The 18,358-nt window shown below is 37.2% G+C and overlaps 1 protein-coding gene across 3 annotated transcripts in view; it reads left to right on the forward strand.

Moving 5' to 3' along the window:
- Positions 1-18,358, forward strand: part of DMD (dystrophin) — a 1,878,371-nt gene that overhangs the window by 1,079,951 nt on the left and 780,062 nt on the right. The window lies entirely within an intron of this gene.

Raw genomic sequence — 18,358 nt, forward strand, 5'->3', positions numbered from 1 at the left:
AGCAATTTTCATATGTCTATTGGCCCTCTGTATGTCCTCTTTGGAGAAATGTCTATTTAGGTCCTCTGCTCATTTTAAATTGGATCGTTTGTTTGTTGTTAAGTTGCGTGACTTCCTTATATATTTCAGATATTAACCTTTGAGTGTATAATCATTTGCAAGTATCCTCTCCCATTCAGAAGGTAGTTTTTTCATTTTGCTGTGCAAAAACTTTTTAGCTTGATGTAGGCTTATTTTTTCTTTTGTTGCCCAAGGAGACATATCCAAAAACAGACTGCTAAGAGAAATGTCTGAGATTTTACTGCCTCTGTTTTCTTCTAGGAGTTTTATGATTTCAGGTCTCACATATGAGTCTTTAATACATTTTGAGGTTTTTTTAATATGTGGTTTAAGAAGTGGCCCAATTTCATTATTTTACATGTATCCAGTTTTTCCAATACCACTTAGCGAAGAGAATGTGTTTACCTCATTGCATGTTCTTGCCTCCTTTGTCATAGATTAATTGACCAAACAAGCAAGGATTTATTTCTGGGTTCCCTATTCTATTCCATTGATCTATATTCATATATCTGTTTTTATGCCAGTACCATACTGTTTTGATTACTGTAGCTTTGTAGTATAGTGTAAAATTAGGGTACATGATGCTTCCTACTTTGTTTTTTCTCAGGGTTTCTTTGGCTATTTTGGGTATATTTTGGTTCCATAGTACATTTTAGGATTAAGTTTTTTTAGTTCCAAGAAGAACGTCACTGATATTTTAATAGGGGTTGTGTTGAATCGGTTACGAAATAGCTAAGTTATTTGGATGCGTGCTAGAAAATAAGCAGTAAGTAAGAGTTACTACTAAAATATTTCTTTCAAAATACTTAGTAGTTTTTTGATAGTACTATCATCACCTCTATTAAAAAGAGTTGTGTACTTGCATATGGCAGGGCGGACCTAACAAGGACAGAGGGATTTTTGAGTATAAAGACCACAGTATTGAGTATGGTTGTGACCCTGTCATCCTTTCCCTTTGCCAAGAGAAGCTGATAAGCAAATTGATTTCAGGACAGTGGTCAGCTGAATCTTTCCACCAAATGTATATTTATGTATTTTTCCTCCCCCACACATGAGTACATATAAAGGTCTTATTGTTTGGCAAATCATACCGAGCTTCATAAGTGATTTACTGACTTTTTTATAATAGCTGTGTGGCAAATATTATTTTAAATGTCTCCTTTTCATGATAGACACATGCGTAGATAGACAGCTACACATACACAGATAGATGGCCTTCCCCTTCATACACATACCTGTGGACACTTCATTTCTGTCATAGTTAACAGGATTCAAACATCGCTGTCTCACTGAATTTTGCTCCATGTGAACATACACACAAGAATAATGTAATTCTGTGTTGGTTTAAGCTCATTGTTAATGCTTAGAGAAAGGCCCTATGGTGGTTGGGTTTTTTTTCCCCCCATAATTTTTAAAGTTCGGTGTCAAAAGTTTTGGAAATGCATAAAGGTACTTAAAAATTAAAAAAAAACAACATTCATAGTCTTTCTCCCCATATATTGCCTTTAAAAGGTTTTAACTGCTTTCAGACTTCTGGTGATTTTCCAGATATTTTTTTCTATTAAAAAAGTAGTATTACATATATTATTGTATCCTCTATTATTTACTATTTCCTTTATATTTTATTTAATAATTATATCCATTATTCATTTTTTATTTTAAAAGGCCATAAAATAAAATCCAAATTACGATTGTAAATAATGAACTGTACTCCAAATTATTGGACATTTGAATTGTTTCCAAGTTTTGTTCATGACAATGACCATTCTTGTTCATGAATCTGTACATTTAAGTTCATTTCATGCCACTCTCCCTTGCCCCTAAGGGGCTCCAGCCATTTTTCTTTTCTTTCAGCTTTTTGCTTACACCGTTCAAACCCTTTCTCGACCAGGAGCCTTCACACATCCTATTTCCTACATTGGGTAGATAGTTAACTGTTGTTCTTTGCACATTTCTCATTTCAATAACCTCATCCCCAAAGCCTTTGCAGACCACCTAAAACATTATCTCACAGTTCTCCAATTACTGGGCATTTCCTTCACTATTCTCTACAGCATCCTATGTTTTCCTTTCATAGCATTTACCACAGTTTTTGTGCATATACGTACATCTGTGTGTATGTTCTTTGACTGTGCCCAGATTGATTTATATTATTGAGGTTATGTAGGGACAACATAAATATTTTCCTAAATGTTGACTTTCATATTTAAAAAGAAACACCATGGAATTTTCAAAGCAATTTCTTTTCCAAAATCATTCATGCTGGGGAGCAGGACATTTTAAAAGAAATATTGTTAAAATTGGCAAACAGAGAATGTCTTGAGATGTGCAAAGAACTCCACAAGATCGTGCACAAGTTTTGTTTTTGGCTTTCAGTTAGGAATGGCAGAGCTTCAGCCAAATTTGCTTCATATGCTGAAGGTAAGGATAGTAGAATATAAAATTGGTAATGTTTATGGGCTATTCTGAGTTTCTTTATTTCTGTTTTTGTGAGTTTTCTTTTGGAGGAAATAATAACTTATTACTGCTTTTATTCTCTCACGTTGTTTCTGACTTTTATGGCGATCATTAAAATAAAATATGATTTTAAATACTTAGAAAATGAAATTCTTCTTCATATGTCATTGGTTTTTATGGCATGCCATGTGGTTTCTTGGGCCTGTCATTATCACATTATGACCTAATACTACAAAGCCACATTGAGACAGATCATCCCACATTACTGTGGGCCTGGGTAGACATCATGCTGTTGCACGAACATTTCAGATGAGCCTCATCAAACTTCTATTTTAATAGAGAAAAGGGTAATGTGCAATTTTCATTTCTGAGTATTGGCTGGTATTATTTACTGAAAGATTCTAGCTTAAAACTTGTCCATCTGTACAACACCTGGTCTGTCCACATAACCTCAATAATATAAATATAAGAATAAAGCTTCCCCTACCCTCTGGTGTATGTCTTGCCAGCAAGTGCATCTGAAAGACATTAGAGCCTTGTTTGTGTTTTTTCATAATGTTAGTACAGGACTTTTCAATAAAAAAATAAATTAGTTTTGAGCATATTTGTTTGGACAACAACAGAAAAAAAGATCCATTTGATTGATAGTGGACAGAATTTTCATTAAGTTTAACAGAAAAAAATACCACAATTGCATCATTCACCTTCTTGTTTGAAAGGAAAACAAAATTAGATGCAATGAACTCTACATAAATGTTCACTATGCATACTTTAACTATTAAATACATTATCAAGAATCATGTCAGCATGACATTCTAATATAGCAGCTTTACAAAAACGTGTAATCTAATCTAGGATTGCTGTGGTCCTCTCTAAACCAGCTTCAATCAAAGTCTGGGTTGATGTTTCTCATTATTTTGGTCCATATTACTTTTTCACATGATGATTATGTTTAATTGAATATACAAATGCTATCAAAATAGACAAAAGTTTAATAATTAAGCCGCTATCAAATAAGCTTATTGTCCCAAGGAAAAGTACTATAATGATGATATATTTGACATATTCTTTTCACAATTGTATATACAGTTCTTCCAGTTTTGTGTATTTTCTACTTTTTATGTCTATGCATATCTCTGTAATATCTAAATACTTGAGTCAGAAGGAAGGCGGTACTTAGTACTAGGAATCTCTGAAATGTGCTGGTAATCTGGAGCCTGGTCTTGGGTCCGATACCCGCAGGATGACTTCGACAAATAATTGAGGGTCCCAAGTCCTCCTCTTTTTTAAAACCCTTTGCCTGAAGTATGAGTAACATATATAAAGCTGTATATATTTATTGCACACATTCTGTGACTTTGGAGATAAGTATGCATCCATGAAATCACCACCAACACCTCATCTTTAACATGGGGATAGTGACACATTTTTTTTCCTCAAATCATATATTTGTGTGGGTTTCAAATAAAATAATCATCAATGACACTCTATAAAATATGGAAGAGTAAGACATCTCAATAAGATAACTGTATTAATTCTCTTAGCATAATAATAATATCTTGGCCTATTTGGCACAATCAGATTTTCTATATAATAAACGCCATACCTGGTTTGAACAAAGGATCGTATCAGCAGAGATTAGTAGGTAGACACTTAACTTATTGCCAATCTGTAATATACTGTAAATGTTTCAGATTGATCCGCTTCCTTTTTTTTCTATACAACATTCTTTTTACATTGAGACTGTGTTATTACATTGAGAATGTGTTATTGCTTTAGGTGTAGAATACAAAGCTAATTGTATTTGTTTGTCTTTAGTGATTAAAACTTCCAAAATGCTTATTTAAAGGAGCAAATTGAGTTTTAGGTTTTATTGATTTATACCCTTCTTTAATCCACAAAGGATTTGAGACAGTGTATAGCAAAATTTCAAACTATAAAGTGAAATAGTAATAGAAAAAAAAATGGAACCAGGGGAGATCCAAACGAAAGCTTTTATATTAAGGCCAAGGATAAGAAAAAAAGAACACGGATATGCGAAAAGGATGGTGGAAAGTGGGAGTTTTGAGGAAATGCCTCCAAATCATGACCGTCCTTATTAGCTTTTTATTTTGATTATCAAAACAAAATTAGAGCTTTTTCCAGCTATTTTTTCTAAAATATCTTTGCCTTAATAATTCTAAGTTGTGCTCCCTTGAGTATTTTTCTCAGTTATTATAAAAGGCAGCATGTTTATAGGGCATCAAGTAAACTCAATCTATGGAATTGTTAATGACCCTTCTCCCTTGATGCTTCATGGTAGATATTGATTTATTCAAAACTGATATGTAGAAAGATACCATTAAAGAAAGCTACTAAATGATATTGAACAACATTACTTGAGAAGTGATGTATTATTTTTATCATTACGATGATGATTGTTTTATTTTGTATGTATTATGTGCACTGCACTTGACTGTATCCATAAGTAATTTTGCTCAATTAACATCTACTTCAGCAAATAATGTAGTGAACTATATTTACCAGTGCTATTTTCTTAGTAGGTGAAATGAGATAATGATAATATTGAAAAATATTGCAGTTGACTAATTAAAATATAGCACTGGGAAAGGCTATTTTGTTTGTTCTCTCACTCTTAAGTAAAAAATCCAGATAAAATATTTGTTTGGGTAAGATTATGTAGTTTATTTTCCAAATGAATATAGCATTTTTCTGATTAAATAAGCATACTTTTTCATTGTAGAAAGATATTCAAAATGATGAAAGAAAAAAGCATTAAAATCACCAAATCACCAATAATCTCATCCCCCAGAGATCATACTTCACTTTTTTCTTTTTTCTTTTTCTTTTTTTTTTTTTTTAAGATATTCATCTAGTCTGAGTCTAGCATGCCTCTATTTTCAGAAAGCTCCTTCCTAGGTAGATTCTTCAATCCAGTTGCATCTTATTTTCTCTTGTTCTGGCCTTCATGAAGGAAATGTGTTCTTGCTATGTCAGATATACAGAGCGGTTTATGTATCAAATTTTCGTCTCTTTATCATTTTGTCATTATCGGCCAGAGGTCCTTGAACTTGTTCAGGTGATAGGTACATTATGCTGATCCTTGTGGAACAAAATGAAGTACTTAGTTACTCCACTTTAGGACCTGGGGAAAATTTTCTTAGCTAAAATAAGAAGTTATTTTAAGTGGCTTAGAACTGTGAAATGCAGTTTTCACATTGCAAACGAGATTGAACCACAAACACAGGCACGCATGCCCGCCATGGGAACAGGTGGTCACGCAAACCCAAATGAGCTGCCTCCCATTGACATTGTTAACAACTATTTGTTGGCTCCTTGTTCAATCATCCAGAAATGCTCTTTAGCAGGAAGAGATGGAAACCAGTTGCAGTGACGTTTTCCCATTTTTGAAAACTAGGATGGTGCTTGTCCATCCCCAGTGTTCACATAGTTCCTCAAAGACCACTGACAGAGTAGGACCGTATTGTGGAAGTTCTCTCATTTCCCTGGAATATCATTAGTCTGTGGCCAGAGATCGTAGCTCATTTAGAGCAGCAAGGTGCTCTTTTAAAAATCCTCTCCCCTGTTTTGGGCTCATTTTCCTCACACAGTTATGGCTTTTCCAGTCTGATGAACATTCTCTGTGACAGAACGGCCGAGCACAGGAGCTGAGCAGCTCTGCTTTCCGTATCCTCTCTCTGTCTCACCTTCTTCCCTCTTCAGCGCCATCAGTGAATCTGTCTTGAAGGTTCTTTCTCTAAATGGAAGTGAAAAGGGGCGGGGTGTTGTTTTTAACATTATCACAAGTCGCATTTAATTCCAGGCTCAGCTGTTCCCTACTGTTGATAGAGTTCGATATTTTTCTTTTTAATATTTTAACAATTGGGCCCTGGTCAGGCAGCTGAGTTGGTTAGAGAGCTGTCCCCATATGCCGAAGTTGCGGGTTCAATCCCCACCCAGTCAGGGCACATAGAAGAAGCCACCAATGAATGCATAAATAAGTTCAACAACAAATCCATGTTTCTCTCTTTCTCCCTTCCTCTCTCTCTCTAAAATCTATCAATAAATAAAAAGTCTAAAAAATATTTTACCATTTGCCCTCAGTTATGTGTCCCTTATTTCATCCCATGTTCATACACATTTAGAATCTTGAGCTCATCTGAGGATTTCCGTAGAGTGACATGTATCTTGTCACATACCACCCTTCTTAAAAATACTCATTGGGATCATTTGCTGTTACATTGGCAAATTATGATTCTTGAAATCCTCACAGGCCTCTTGAGACATATTTAAAAATTTATGATCATGGGATCACTACGTTATCCCGCCTTCTGAATATAATAAACATACCACACCACACATACATACACACTTTCTCAAAAGACAGACGTCGCTCTACCTGTCTTATAGATTGTCCAAATTGATCATCGTGTGGGGATAAAAGGGCAAATAGTATAATATCCCAGATGGTTTACTAAGTCTGTCCCCATATAACCTGATTAGTCTTCTGAACCCTTTTAAATTCTGTCTGCACATAACTGAGGTTTGGCAGTCAACCTCTCCTAGTTCCTTTCTTACATAAGAAACATCTACATACCCTTTGTGAAGTGGAAAAGAAAGAATTAACATCTGTTGGATACCTTCGTTGTTCACACAGCTAAGGTAGTGTTTAAGTAAGAAGAGATAAAAGTACTTGCAAGTGATATTGATCATATTTCTTAGTAGAAGTAAGATTTGTATAAGAGGAAACATTTATTTGGAAGGGGAGGAAGTTTATTCTTATATAAAATTTGAACCTGTTAAATGTAATTTATCATTGCAATCTGGCAAGATACTTTGTGTAATATTCAGACTCTGCCATGCAATTTATTTTTCATGCTTTCTTTTTCTGTGTGACTAGCTCGTAATCAAGGGGAATCAAGTGGATTATATAAGTAGAAGCGAGGGCATTCCTAATGGAGAGAGAATGGGCAAAGTTCTGGGCAACGGCCAAGATATCACTGTGGGTTGTTTGGTTGTGCTGTAGCACGCGTGAAGGAGCTTAGAAAGGTTTCTCTCAGGAATGTTATGAGGTTCTGAATGTTACCTACACTTCATGAGGCAGGTACAGAGGATTCAGTATGAATGTTTGAGCAGGGAATTCACCACCAGAACTGTCCACCAGGATGGTTCATCTGGACAGAACGTGTAGGCTGCTTTGGCATGGGGAAGGTTGAGGGAAAATAATTAGGAAGGTATATTACTAACAGGGGTGAAGTGTGGCGGACAACGAGACTGGGGAGAAAGCAATGATGATGAAACCACCTGGGCGAGGGCTGCAACAGAATCCGTAGCACTTGGATTAGGGCAAAGGAAGGGAGAAAACACAGATGAACTGGTAGTATCCAGCCCAGCAAGTGGGAGAATGCAGATGTCATTTAAACAAATAGTGACGCCAACAAAAGAGACCAGCTTCAGAATGATGTTAATATTGGCTTGAAAATGTTTTCTTTGAGGTTTAGGTCAAATGAACGTGGGATGAAATGGTAGGCAGTAGTTAAGAAGGAAGCTTCACTAGAGGTAAAATATTTAGAAAACATTAACCATTGATAATTGAGTATGTGTTAACAGTTGATAATTGAATCTTTTTCTCTACCCAAATTAGATTTATAAGAAAGTCAAAACCACTGTAGTTGGTTTTCATCTCTTTTTGTAAGTATCTCTGATCGTTTAGGGATTCACATGGATAATCCTGTTTGTTTTAAGAGAAGGCTTAAGTCCTCTGGATGTTTTATTCTAAGTTTCCTCTGGTTTGTACAGTACATAGTTCAATAAGATGCAAATTGTTGATACTGTATGAATATGCTAATAATAGAGGGAATCCATTCTTGGGCCTGATGTGTCTTATTTCCAGGGGATATGTTCAGTTAACAAGAGATACACGATTTTTAAAATCATCTTTCCATCTCATGTAAGTCCATGAAGGAGGAGAGCGTTATCATACAACAGATAATGAGTTGGAAAATAAGAAAGCTAACCCCAGAAATTAAGGCTTAAAAAGGGAGTAGCCTGTGTTTAATGCCTGTGTAACTTGGCAAGAAGGACATGGAAGGCTTAGTGAGACCAACTTAGTTGATGTCTTAGGGCGTTCTGTAGTCTAAGCTAAATGCTTAAAATCAATTAGTTGATGTTAGACACAGAAATCTGTTTTTATCCCTCTTTATCTTATTTCTGGGGCTTTGCATTCTCAAGAGGCTGAGAAACTAAACCTTACCTTGATAACTTGGTATTTGTGGTAAGAGATGAGACTTGTGTAAAACACAATTATTTTTTAATGTCTCTCTTCCATACTAGACTGTTGTGCATACTTAAGATTTTTGCTTTTGAACCTTTCTCAAACGGGAACCCATTCAAGAGTGCTGTAATATCTTGCCTGGTTTTATGCTCAATTTATCAACACATATTTTGAGGTAAAGAGTATCCAACGGTGTCTGGTAATATAAACAATGGGGGAAAAACTGCCCTCAGGCGTTTATAATCTTAATGACCATAACCTCTTCCTTTCTTTTTTTGACCATTTCCCCAAACACAGAAACATATATGTATACACACGTAATTATACACAGCATCACACAATTAATTGATTTACCTTATTCAGACAGCATCTCCATAGCTGCATTATAATACAGCATCATATGAAGTTACTTGTTTGCTAGGCTCTCCTCCATTAAATTGAGTAGTGACAGGAAATTACAAGCTTATTTACCATTGTAAAGGCATCAGATACAGAGTAGCTCCGTAAATATTCATTGGAGTGAATCACATTGAAGAGAATACTTGTCTGCATTGAAAAGTTTACCTGTACTGAACAGTCATTTAGGGATTGTGTCACAGCTAAAGCACATAGAATTCCTGTGAGTGCAGAAGAGAAGGAGTCCGTTACTGGACAAATGCGATGCCTGATATTTTAGAGAACATTGCTCTATTTTTTAATCATCTTTGTCTGTTGACTTCCTTTTTCAGTCTTCCATCCTATTTATTTAAACATCCATTTGGAAGCACACAAAATGCATTTTATAGTTGCAGAGCTATGACAGATACGGAGAATGGATTGACAGAAGTCACGGTAGATGTATGAGTAGGAAGGCTGATACTGATGAGGTGGGTGGGGGGATCAGGAGGGGAAAGAAGGGGCCATGCCTAGGCTGACAGTTAATACAGGGCGGGGCAAGTGTCGGTTTACATTTGTCCCTATGGAAAATAATGCACTAATTAATAATAAAAGAATAAACTTCGTGTTTTGCATACTCAACAACTGTAAACCTTCTTTTGCCCCACCGTGTACTGAGGTATGCAATCTAATTCTGAGCAACACACCTGGGGAAGGTTTTTTATCATTGGTTAACTTAAATGTTTTACAAAGGAATAAAAATGGATTCATCGTGAAACAGAATCAGTGCAGGCCACCACCAAGACATCACACTGCGTCTCCATTTGCGTGTTAGCACATCCCAGGGGACCGAGTCTCCTCCTGCTTCCCAGCCTAAACCGGTCACAACTGTGCGCTCTGACTTCTCCCTCTTCTTTCTCCTACCCAACCCCAGGCTTCCCAAATCAGAAGCTGGCTTGAAAATTGCCTCGTAAATGACTAATACGCCACACTCACATCCCATGGGTTCTTTTTGATTGTGGTCATTCGAGCGGGCTCTTTAAGGCAATGGACCCTCTTGCGGCCCTTCCTTCTGATGTGGGCTGTGCCAATGTAGAAGTAAACCCAGGCGGTGGGGATGCCCCTGCCTAGCAGCCCGCCCTGTGTCTGAGGGCAAGGAGGTGTGCAGTACAGAGACAGACAGAACAAGTGAACGCATGAGTGAGTGAGAAAGAAAGGAGGACGGATAGAGGAAGAGAAGGATGAGAGAGAGAGAGAGAGAAGCCATAGACTCAGTGGGACTGTGTTGAGTTAGTGGAGACAGCGACCTCTCCCAGATTTATTGTACACGAGAGCAACTCTGGCTCCCTGCGAAGATCCCCAGAACATGGTGCATATTGACAAAAACAGTCAAGGCAGAGAAGGCCACCATGCTCTTTCCAGTGTTTTTATGTCCACTGATTTTTTTTTTTTAAGCAGTGGGTGGGTAGAAGTTAAGATGGGTAGATACAAGCAGCTTCATGAGGATAGTACTTTTGAGGATAGTACTTTTCTTTCAGATGTTGTGGGGAATCGAACCATCTCTCAACTTTCGACATTATGTGCGTTGTAAGACTGACTGAGCTCTTTGCCAGCAAATGAAAATAAAATGTAGAGTTCTAGAGATATGTAGCAAGGGTCCACGGCAACTTTCGTCCTTTCTCTTTCTTATGTAGCACTTGTCATGCAAATAATCAGGAGGTCCCCAAATATGTGTAACTTATGAATGCTACCTTTGAAGTTACCTACAAAGTTTTTAATGAAAATGGAGACTCGAACAACATTCAGAGCCAAACATGCATCACAAATCTCAGACTTAGCTCTGCCAAGAAGGATCTTCGTTATATTTCAACCGTAAATTTCCTTTGAGGGTCAGGCCAGCATCTCCACATGCGCAGTTGATAGCCTTCCCTTCACTCACATCTCCAGTGTGTGGCTAAATCCTACCTGTTTACCTCCCAAATATCACTTGGTTCTACTTCCTTCTGTTCCTAGCATTGCCTCCCCAATCCACACTACCATCTTCCCTGACCTTAACTGCATTGATCTCTCCTATTTGGTCTCCCAACTTCTACTCCAGAGCTTCTCCAATCTGCTGCTTCTGCAGCCAATGATAACCAGCACCTAGCATAGTGCCTGGCTGATAGGAGGCACTCAACCAATGGTGGTCTAGTCAATGACCGAGTTACTCTGAAAATATTTGATAAACGTGGTGATATGGAACTGTAGCTTTTCAGAGCCAATGAGATTAAACCTTAATAAATTCTATTTACACATCATCTTGCTTTTTAAAAACAATACTCTTACTTTTTCCAAGCACTTACCACATCTTTTCTATCCACCAAAAGACTTTGGAATAAATGTGTGTGTGGCCCCAAATTGATAAAATACCTCTCGAAAGAATAAGGAGTTTAAAAATGATCTGTATCTCCTTTCAAATTTTCTTTCTTCAGAGCCAGTGTTTTTTGTTTGTGCGCAATATGTTCTATGATGAAATATCTCACACGTTTTCAAAACCGTCCTAGTAATTTCGTAGAAAGGATTTTATGTCCAAGTCGTGTGTTCTATTACCAGGATCACTCTATAAAAAAGCAAGCATAGTCACAGACAAGAGCCTCCTTTGGATCAGAGAAAGGTCAATTTGTTTTCTTAACAAATCTGAGTAAAGGGAGAGAAAAACAGCTCTTAAATGTTCCCAGGTTGTTCTCCTGAAATTCTAATGAATAATTTAGAAGCCAAGAAGGACTGAAGAAATCTGTGAAGCTAGAGAGACCCAGCATTGATTTTTGACAAAGTAAAACCTATTAACTTGGCAAAGTTTCGTCCTTTATAACAACAGTTTTCTTTAAAGCAGGGACCACCAATTTAAATGCATTCGGAGAATGGTAGAATGTGTGCATGCCCCACCAAAAAGCATTCAAATGACTGAAGTTTCAATGTCCAAACATGTCTGAGGGCAGATGTAACTCGCAGTCCTCAGCTTCAGACCCCCAAGAGCAGAAACTTAACACATATACTTTTTTTACTCCCTTTAGAATCTCTGCTTGAACTTGAGGAATATATGTTTTAGGGTGTTTATTTTTAAAGTGCATTTTTTTTTGTTCATTTGTTTTGTTTTGCTCAGTGCATTACTTTTTGGGAAAGAAAGAAACAAAAAGCCTGAGATAACCTTGCAAAGCATGTAGTACTTAAAGCACTTTACGATGAATTCATTTAGTATCAAGTTAACAGCAGTGATAATAATGAATACATATATCATTATCATGTGTGTCAGATAAACACATCCAAAGGAAATTTCACTGTAATTTGATATTAGGTAAATGTCCCATTTAAAAAAAAAAACGCTACTGTACGTAATTTTCCTTGAGTTCATTGGCAGGATGTTTGCTTTAGAAAGGGAACAGCCTAATTCTCGTTTCGGAAGGAATTATCATTATTCTTTTATAGCAACCATTATCAGGAACAGATGGGGAATTGTAGCAACCAGCGTATAAAGAGGGTAGTAGATGAAATCTAACAAGACCTCCCTCCTAGTTCCAATTCCTGTAACAAACTAACAAAAGAAACGGTTTCAGCATCAGCAGGACACAGTGTGTTTACTGACATGCAAATAAAATAAGACCAGGAGAAAGAATAGGCTAAAAATGTGCATTCTATTTTTGATTGGTCATTTGTGGAGATTGACCCTCTATTTAATTTTGTTTGCAAATTCTTAATAAAATATCTGTATGCCCTTAGATGAAAGTTAAACATGAGGCACTCTTCCAATCTGGAGACATCTTTTTGTGGCCAAAAGAAGGAAAAACTCCTTCAGTATGATTTAATCCTCAGCTTCAAAGTCTGATGCAGGCATGAATGCTACCAATGAATGACACTAAATAGAAATATTTTCTAAATACCTATGCAGTGAAGGGGCATGCATTTCTCCCTGGACTCTTTAAATGCCATGTAGAAGAGGAAATATTTAAGCTAAGCATTACGGGTGAGTCATGAGTTTGACCTGCAAAACAGGACATCAAAACAGGACATTCATGGAAGCAGAAAGCCGTTCAGTGTTACAGGGAGTCAGAGTTAAGTCTGAAAGTGGGGAGTAGCAGAAGAGCAGGCTGCAAAGACCAGGAGAGAAGAGGCCCTTTAGACCTTCCCTGGTAGGCTAATGATTGGACTTGATCGTGTAGTTGATAGGCAGGCATTATTCTTGAGCTCATTCTGGGCTCTTGTCCATGGCCTTGATTCTTGCCTCCTACAACTTTCCTTCTTGACTCAAAAATTGCCATTTCTCTAAGCCGTTTTTCACTTTTTTCAATCCTTTCTATTTTTGTACACTATTTCCCTCCTCTTGCCTCTCTCTTACTCTTTTTTAACTCCTGGATTTCCCACATTTCAGCCAACTGTCAGTCCTTGTCACCATCCTCCTGAGAGGCTCTTATGTGGCCAGGTCTTCCACCAGGACAGAATCACTCAGTCCACGAATGGGCTAGGTTGACTGTGTCCTCTTGCTGAGCCCGCTATGTGCCCCGGGCATTTGTCCATTTGTGTTGCTTCTGTACAAAATTTTTCCTCTGGTAAAAATCGAAAGCTACTTTCTGGGGCATATGAATAACTCTGAAGACAGAATGACCGTATGCTCTCCAAGAGAGACAAACTTGTTTAATTTATCTTCAAGAAAATGACCAGATACTATTGTTCAGACTCTTACTTGAATTTTAGGAACTGATAAAAATAAGCGTTGGGTATGATCTTAAGCAGGATAGAAAGTGTGACTCAGTAGGTAGAAGATTAACATCAGATTTTTATGACATTGCCCCTTAAAATTCTATCTGGTAGCTTCACGAGTCTCTTTAGAGTTCATATTATTACATTATTACATTTTTTCACTTGACCAATGAGGAAGCTGAGTCAATGGTTAATCTCTTTCAAAATAAATTATTAACAAAATTACTTTAAAAATCACAGGATTGGATTCTTGACTCATCTGTGTGTTCAGTGAAGGTTTGTTTTTCTGTTTCCCTCAGTCTTGATCTTTTTCTCCCAGTCACTTTTTTTTTTATCTCTTCTATTTTCCTATTTTGCCTACTTTGGGATATTTTGCCAAGTCTTTATCTCCTACATAGCTTATCCAATTGCTCATTGTACAGTCTCCCAAAACTGCTTCGTAGCTTATTCTTTTTCTTCATTTGTCACATTTTATTTTCCATTGATTGTGTTTTCATACAGTTTTGACACGTTTTAAAAATATACTTCTTAAATTTCTGCACTGTTTTCATATAAAATATGCCGGGTTCTGTTTCTCCTATTATTCCCTGTATAAAAATGCTGCATTTCTTTCTTGTCTGTATTTTTTCCCTTCCCTCAATTTGACCAAACTTGAAAGACTTAGATATATGTGTCATTTTCTATAATTTAGGAACATTTCTCAATTTGAAAAGCATACGAGAAGTTGAGAATAATGCAGTAACTCTAAAACAGGTCCCTTTTGCTTGCTGGCCCATCCATGTATCCCTTGCCTACCCTTTCTTTAACAGTGTGTCTGTTTTGTATACCTTTGCCCCCTGACCCTCAGAGAGTCTAACTCAGTCACTTAGGTTGGGATTTCAGTCTTTCATAGTTTGTAAAAGTTCCCTAGAGGAGTCTGATATGCAGTACTTATTAAGAATGATGCTTTATATTGGAATCAAAACACAAGAAGCTTTCAAACTATGATGAATAATCCAATAGATTTAATTATGATTTTCATTCTGTCCAAAACTAACACTAGATGTTAATTGCCAGAGCAATAGATAAGGACAACAGAACATTAATATGATATCAGAGCTTGTAACTTTCACTGGTAGCGATTAATTTAGTACTGAAAATATTGAAAAGCTATAGAGTTAAAGTTAATTCATTTTTCACTAAGTGAATAAAGTTGATTGAGGTTTTACATTTAATTTTGTGAATCAAATATCATCTTCTTCAGGCTTGGTGGCTAACTGTAAAACGCCATGTACAAATTTTGACCTCCTATTTTGAGCCATTATTTTGCTGTCTTTTGTTTTATTACTGAAATCGCTCCTCAAGTAGATCATACGATGTATAAATACTTCTGATTACAAAATCTGCTCAAACGCAAGAGACTATTTAATGAGCTCTTCTTTTACACGATTAAAAGACCTCAAGACCCTAATTCGGAACTCTCTATAAACGAGATTTACATCTAACAATTTTAAATCATTGCCTCATTCTCAGCTATTCAATTATATGTCTTCTCTGAGGAACAGAAATAACAAAACCTTTGTTGATTCTACAGTTGGGTCATAAAAGTCACTATAACCACCAGCCTTGAAGTAGAAGGACCAAAATCAAAACTACAAAGGAAAGGGGAATTCTGAAAAAGAAAGAAGAACATTCTAAAGCAGCTATAGTTGAGAACATTGGAAACCAGCAACGAGAAATCTTTGATTACTTAAACAAAGATACAGAAGGCATTTACGCTATCATCTTACTACCCAGTGTGCCGTTCAGGACCTGCAGTATCAGCCCCCCCTGAAGCTTGTTAGAAGTAGAGAATTTGCGGCCCTCCGCAGACCCACTGAGTCAGAACTGGCAGTTTGTGGCAAGCAAAATAGAGACAGACTCAGAGAATGAGAGAGAGAGAGAGAGCAGGATGGGGGAGGTTAGGGAGTGGAGGGATCCAGCGAAAACGGAAAAGTACTCATGGATGTGGACAACAGTGTGGTAATAGTGGGCGGGGGGGGGGGGAGACACATATAAGGGGGCTAAGTGGCAATGAAAAAGAAATACAAGAAATAAGTAAGTAAATAAATAAATAACTGTAAATAAGAAAAAAAGAATTAATTGGCAGTTTAACAAGCTCTCTGGGAGATTCTTGTCCATGTTCAAGTTTGAGATGTTCTTTTATAGCACACGCCTAATAGATGCTCCATTCATTTTAAACAAGTGTCCCTCATAGTTGTGGGCATCACACTCCACTGGGGGCACAAATTAGGGCCCTCCTCTTTTTCCTCTGTGTCCTGGGCAAAGACTTCCCCCTATCAGCAATCATTCATGGTTTCCCGATTCAGCTGCTCACCACACCCTGCTGATTGCGCCTTACCACTCCATGCCGCCTCTAGCCTTGCCTATCTGGCACATTGTCAAAACTCGAGCCACAGTCCCGATACCTGTCTCTCAGATTCTTGTCCTAGCTGTTTTGCCTGCGCCCGTGCCTTAATGGTAGCCTGAATTCTGCCTCAGGATTATCCAGAAACGCAGATCTAGCTCTCACAGTCCTGTGCTTCCTACGTATGTCATTTTCTGTTGCCTTCCAATGAATTACAAACTCTTTAATAAAAAGCAAAGTCCTCTCTGCCCAGGCCCAATATACACCCAGCACCATGCCTTTCCCTACAATGACATACAGGGGGGCGGCACAAATCACACCCCTTTTTTATGACAAAAACTGTTATTACAAAATCATCAGCATGTGGTTCTGTAACGTGACAATGTCACACTCAAGCACACCATTGGGCATTTTAGGCGAAATGTTCACATGAAAACTATAAATTACTACAGCCATGTTATTACCCCACCAACCACATGCAGGCAGTCTTTATTTCTGCTGGACCCTGTAGATCCCAGATGTGTGTGTGCATTCCTGGCCAGATCATGGAAACTGCACACCAGAGGCCTTGCCTTCTGCGATCCTGTCAGCCCGCTGACCTTCCAGGTGCCTAATACCTGGAATTCTGCAAATTCCAGATTTCCTCTAGAGGCCTCTTGCCTCACCCTTCCACTGAAGTCGTCCCTCTTCTGATCCGTCCTACACTCAACACCTTGCTTTCCGTGTCCTACAATATATAGAGTATAATACAGTCACCTCTGCAACTGTGTCTAATCTCAACTAGATTATACGCTGCCTAAAACCTAGAATATTGTCCTTCCTTCTTTGAATCTCTAGGATGCCCAATGATACGTATTAATACTAATGAAACTATGTGGATCATGAGCCTGAATGCCTCCATTCCTCCCTCCCCCCTTCTTTGCCACTCCCTTTATTTATAGATTCATGTATTCACTCAGCAGATACCTGTTGAAACCTCTTATGTACCAGATATTGTGTTGAGCATTAGGGGCATACTCATGAATAGGACGGCAATCTCTGACCTCAAGGAATTTATGGTATAATAGGAATATAAACACTGTTTGTTATAAAGGGATATATACCTATGACTTAAAAAGATGTCATGTGTAACAATGACCTGAACAGGTGGTAAAGAGATGGAAGAAATGGAGCAAAGTCAACTAGTTGCCAGAAAGTGCCACATATCTACTAGAACATATCTCATGAACATTGAAAAGAATATGATCAGGAGGAAAGTTTATGAGTAGTTCAATAACTGTGTATAGTTCTATATTCATTGTGAGATTCTGTGTCCCTGGAATAATGGCCTTGTTATAAATTTTTGCTGACTTATTGAATCTTTTAACTGCTAAATTTATGCTACCAAAAGTTCTAGTATTCAAAATATTACACAATAGTAGAAAAAAAAATAATCAAGTAGTTTATGTGGAATGCAAGTGTAAGGGAGGTTTGACCCCGTTTCAGAAGACAGGCATTCATTCATTCATTTACTTGGTGAGCATGTTCTGGAGTTTCCTGGGTGCTTGGTATTGGCTCAAGGGAGAGGAGCATATAACAGCATTAGATGATCAGAAACACATCCATCAGAAGAGCATTGTTCATACTGACTTTATGCCATTAGTACATAAGGATTTGTGAAACTTTTGGATTAAAACATGGCAGGTATCTCAAGTTTTCATATTATTCCATTTTCTGAACTTCACATTTAATAATGGGCTATTTTAACTGCCTTGCCAATTCTACATTAACTTAAAAAAAAGGTAGAGTGCCATTTTTATAATGGTAAAAAGCATTTTTGTTTCTATGCATATTTGGCTGTAATAGTCTCTCTTTTTTGGTAATAGTCTCTTTTTAATGGAACTATTTTTTTCCTGACATTCTACTTTTAAAATTTTATTCAGGATAAAAAGTAGAAGATATTTAAGTTTGACACCATCAATGACTCATAAAAACCTTCTGGTGGCTATAGATTATTTTTAAATTTTTTGCTGTAACCTTAGGGATTTCTTGATGGACTGCCCCTGAAAGCAATTATTTCTCAGCTTTAGAAT

Source organism: Pteronotus mesoamericanus, unplaced genomic scaffold, assembly GCF_021234165.1.
Source record: "Pteronotus mesoamericanus isolate MK-2021 breed Mesoamerican mustached bat unplaced genomic scaffold, CSHL_Meso_final contig_173, whole genome shotgun sequence".
Lineage (NCBI taxonomy): Eukaryota > Metazoa > Chordata > Mammalia > Chiroptera > Mormoopidae > Pteronotus > Pteronotus mesoamericanus.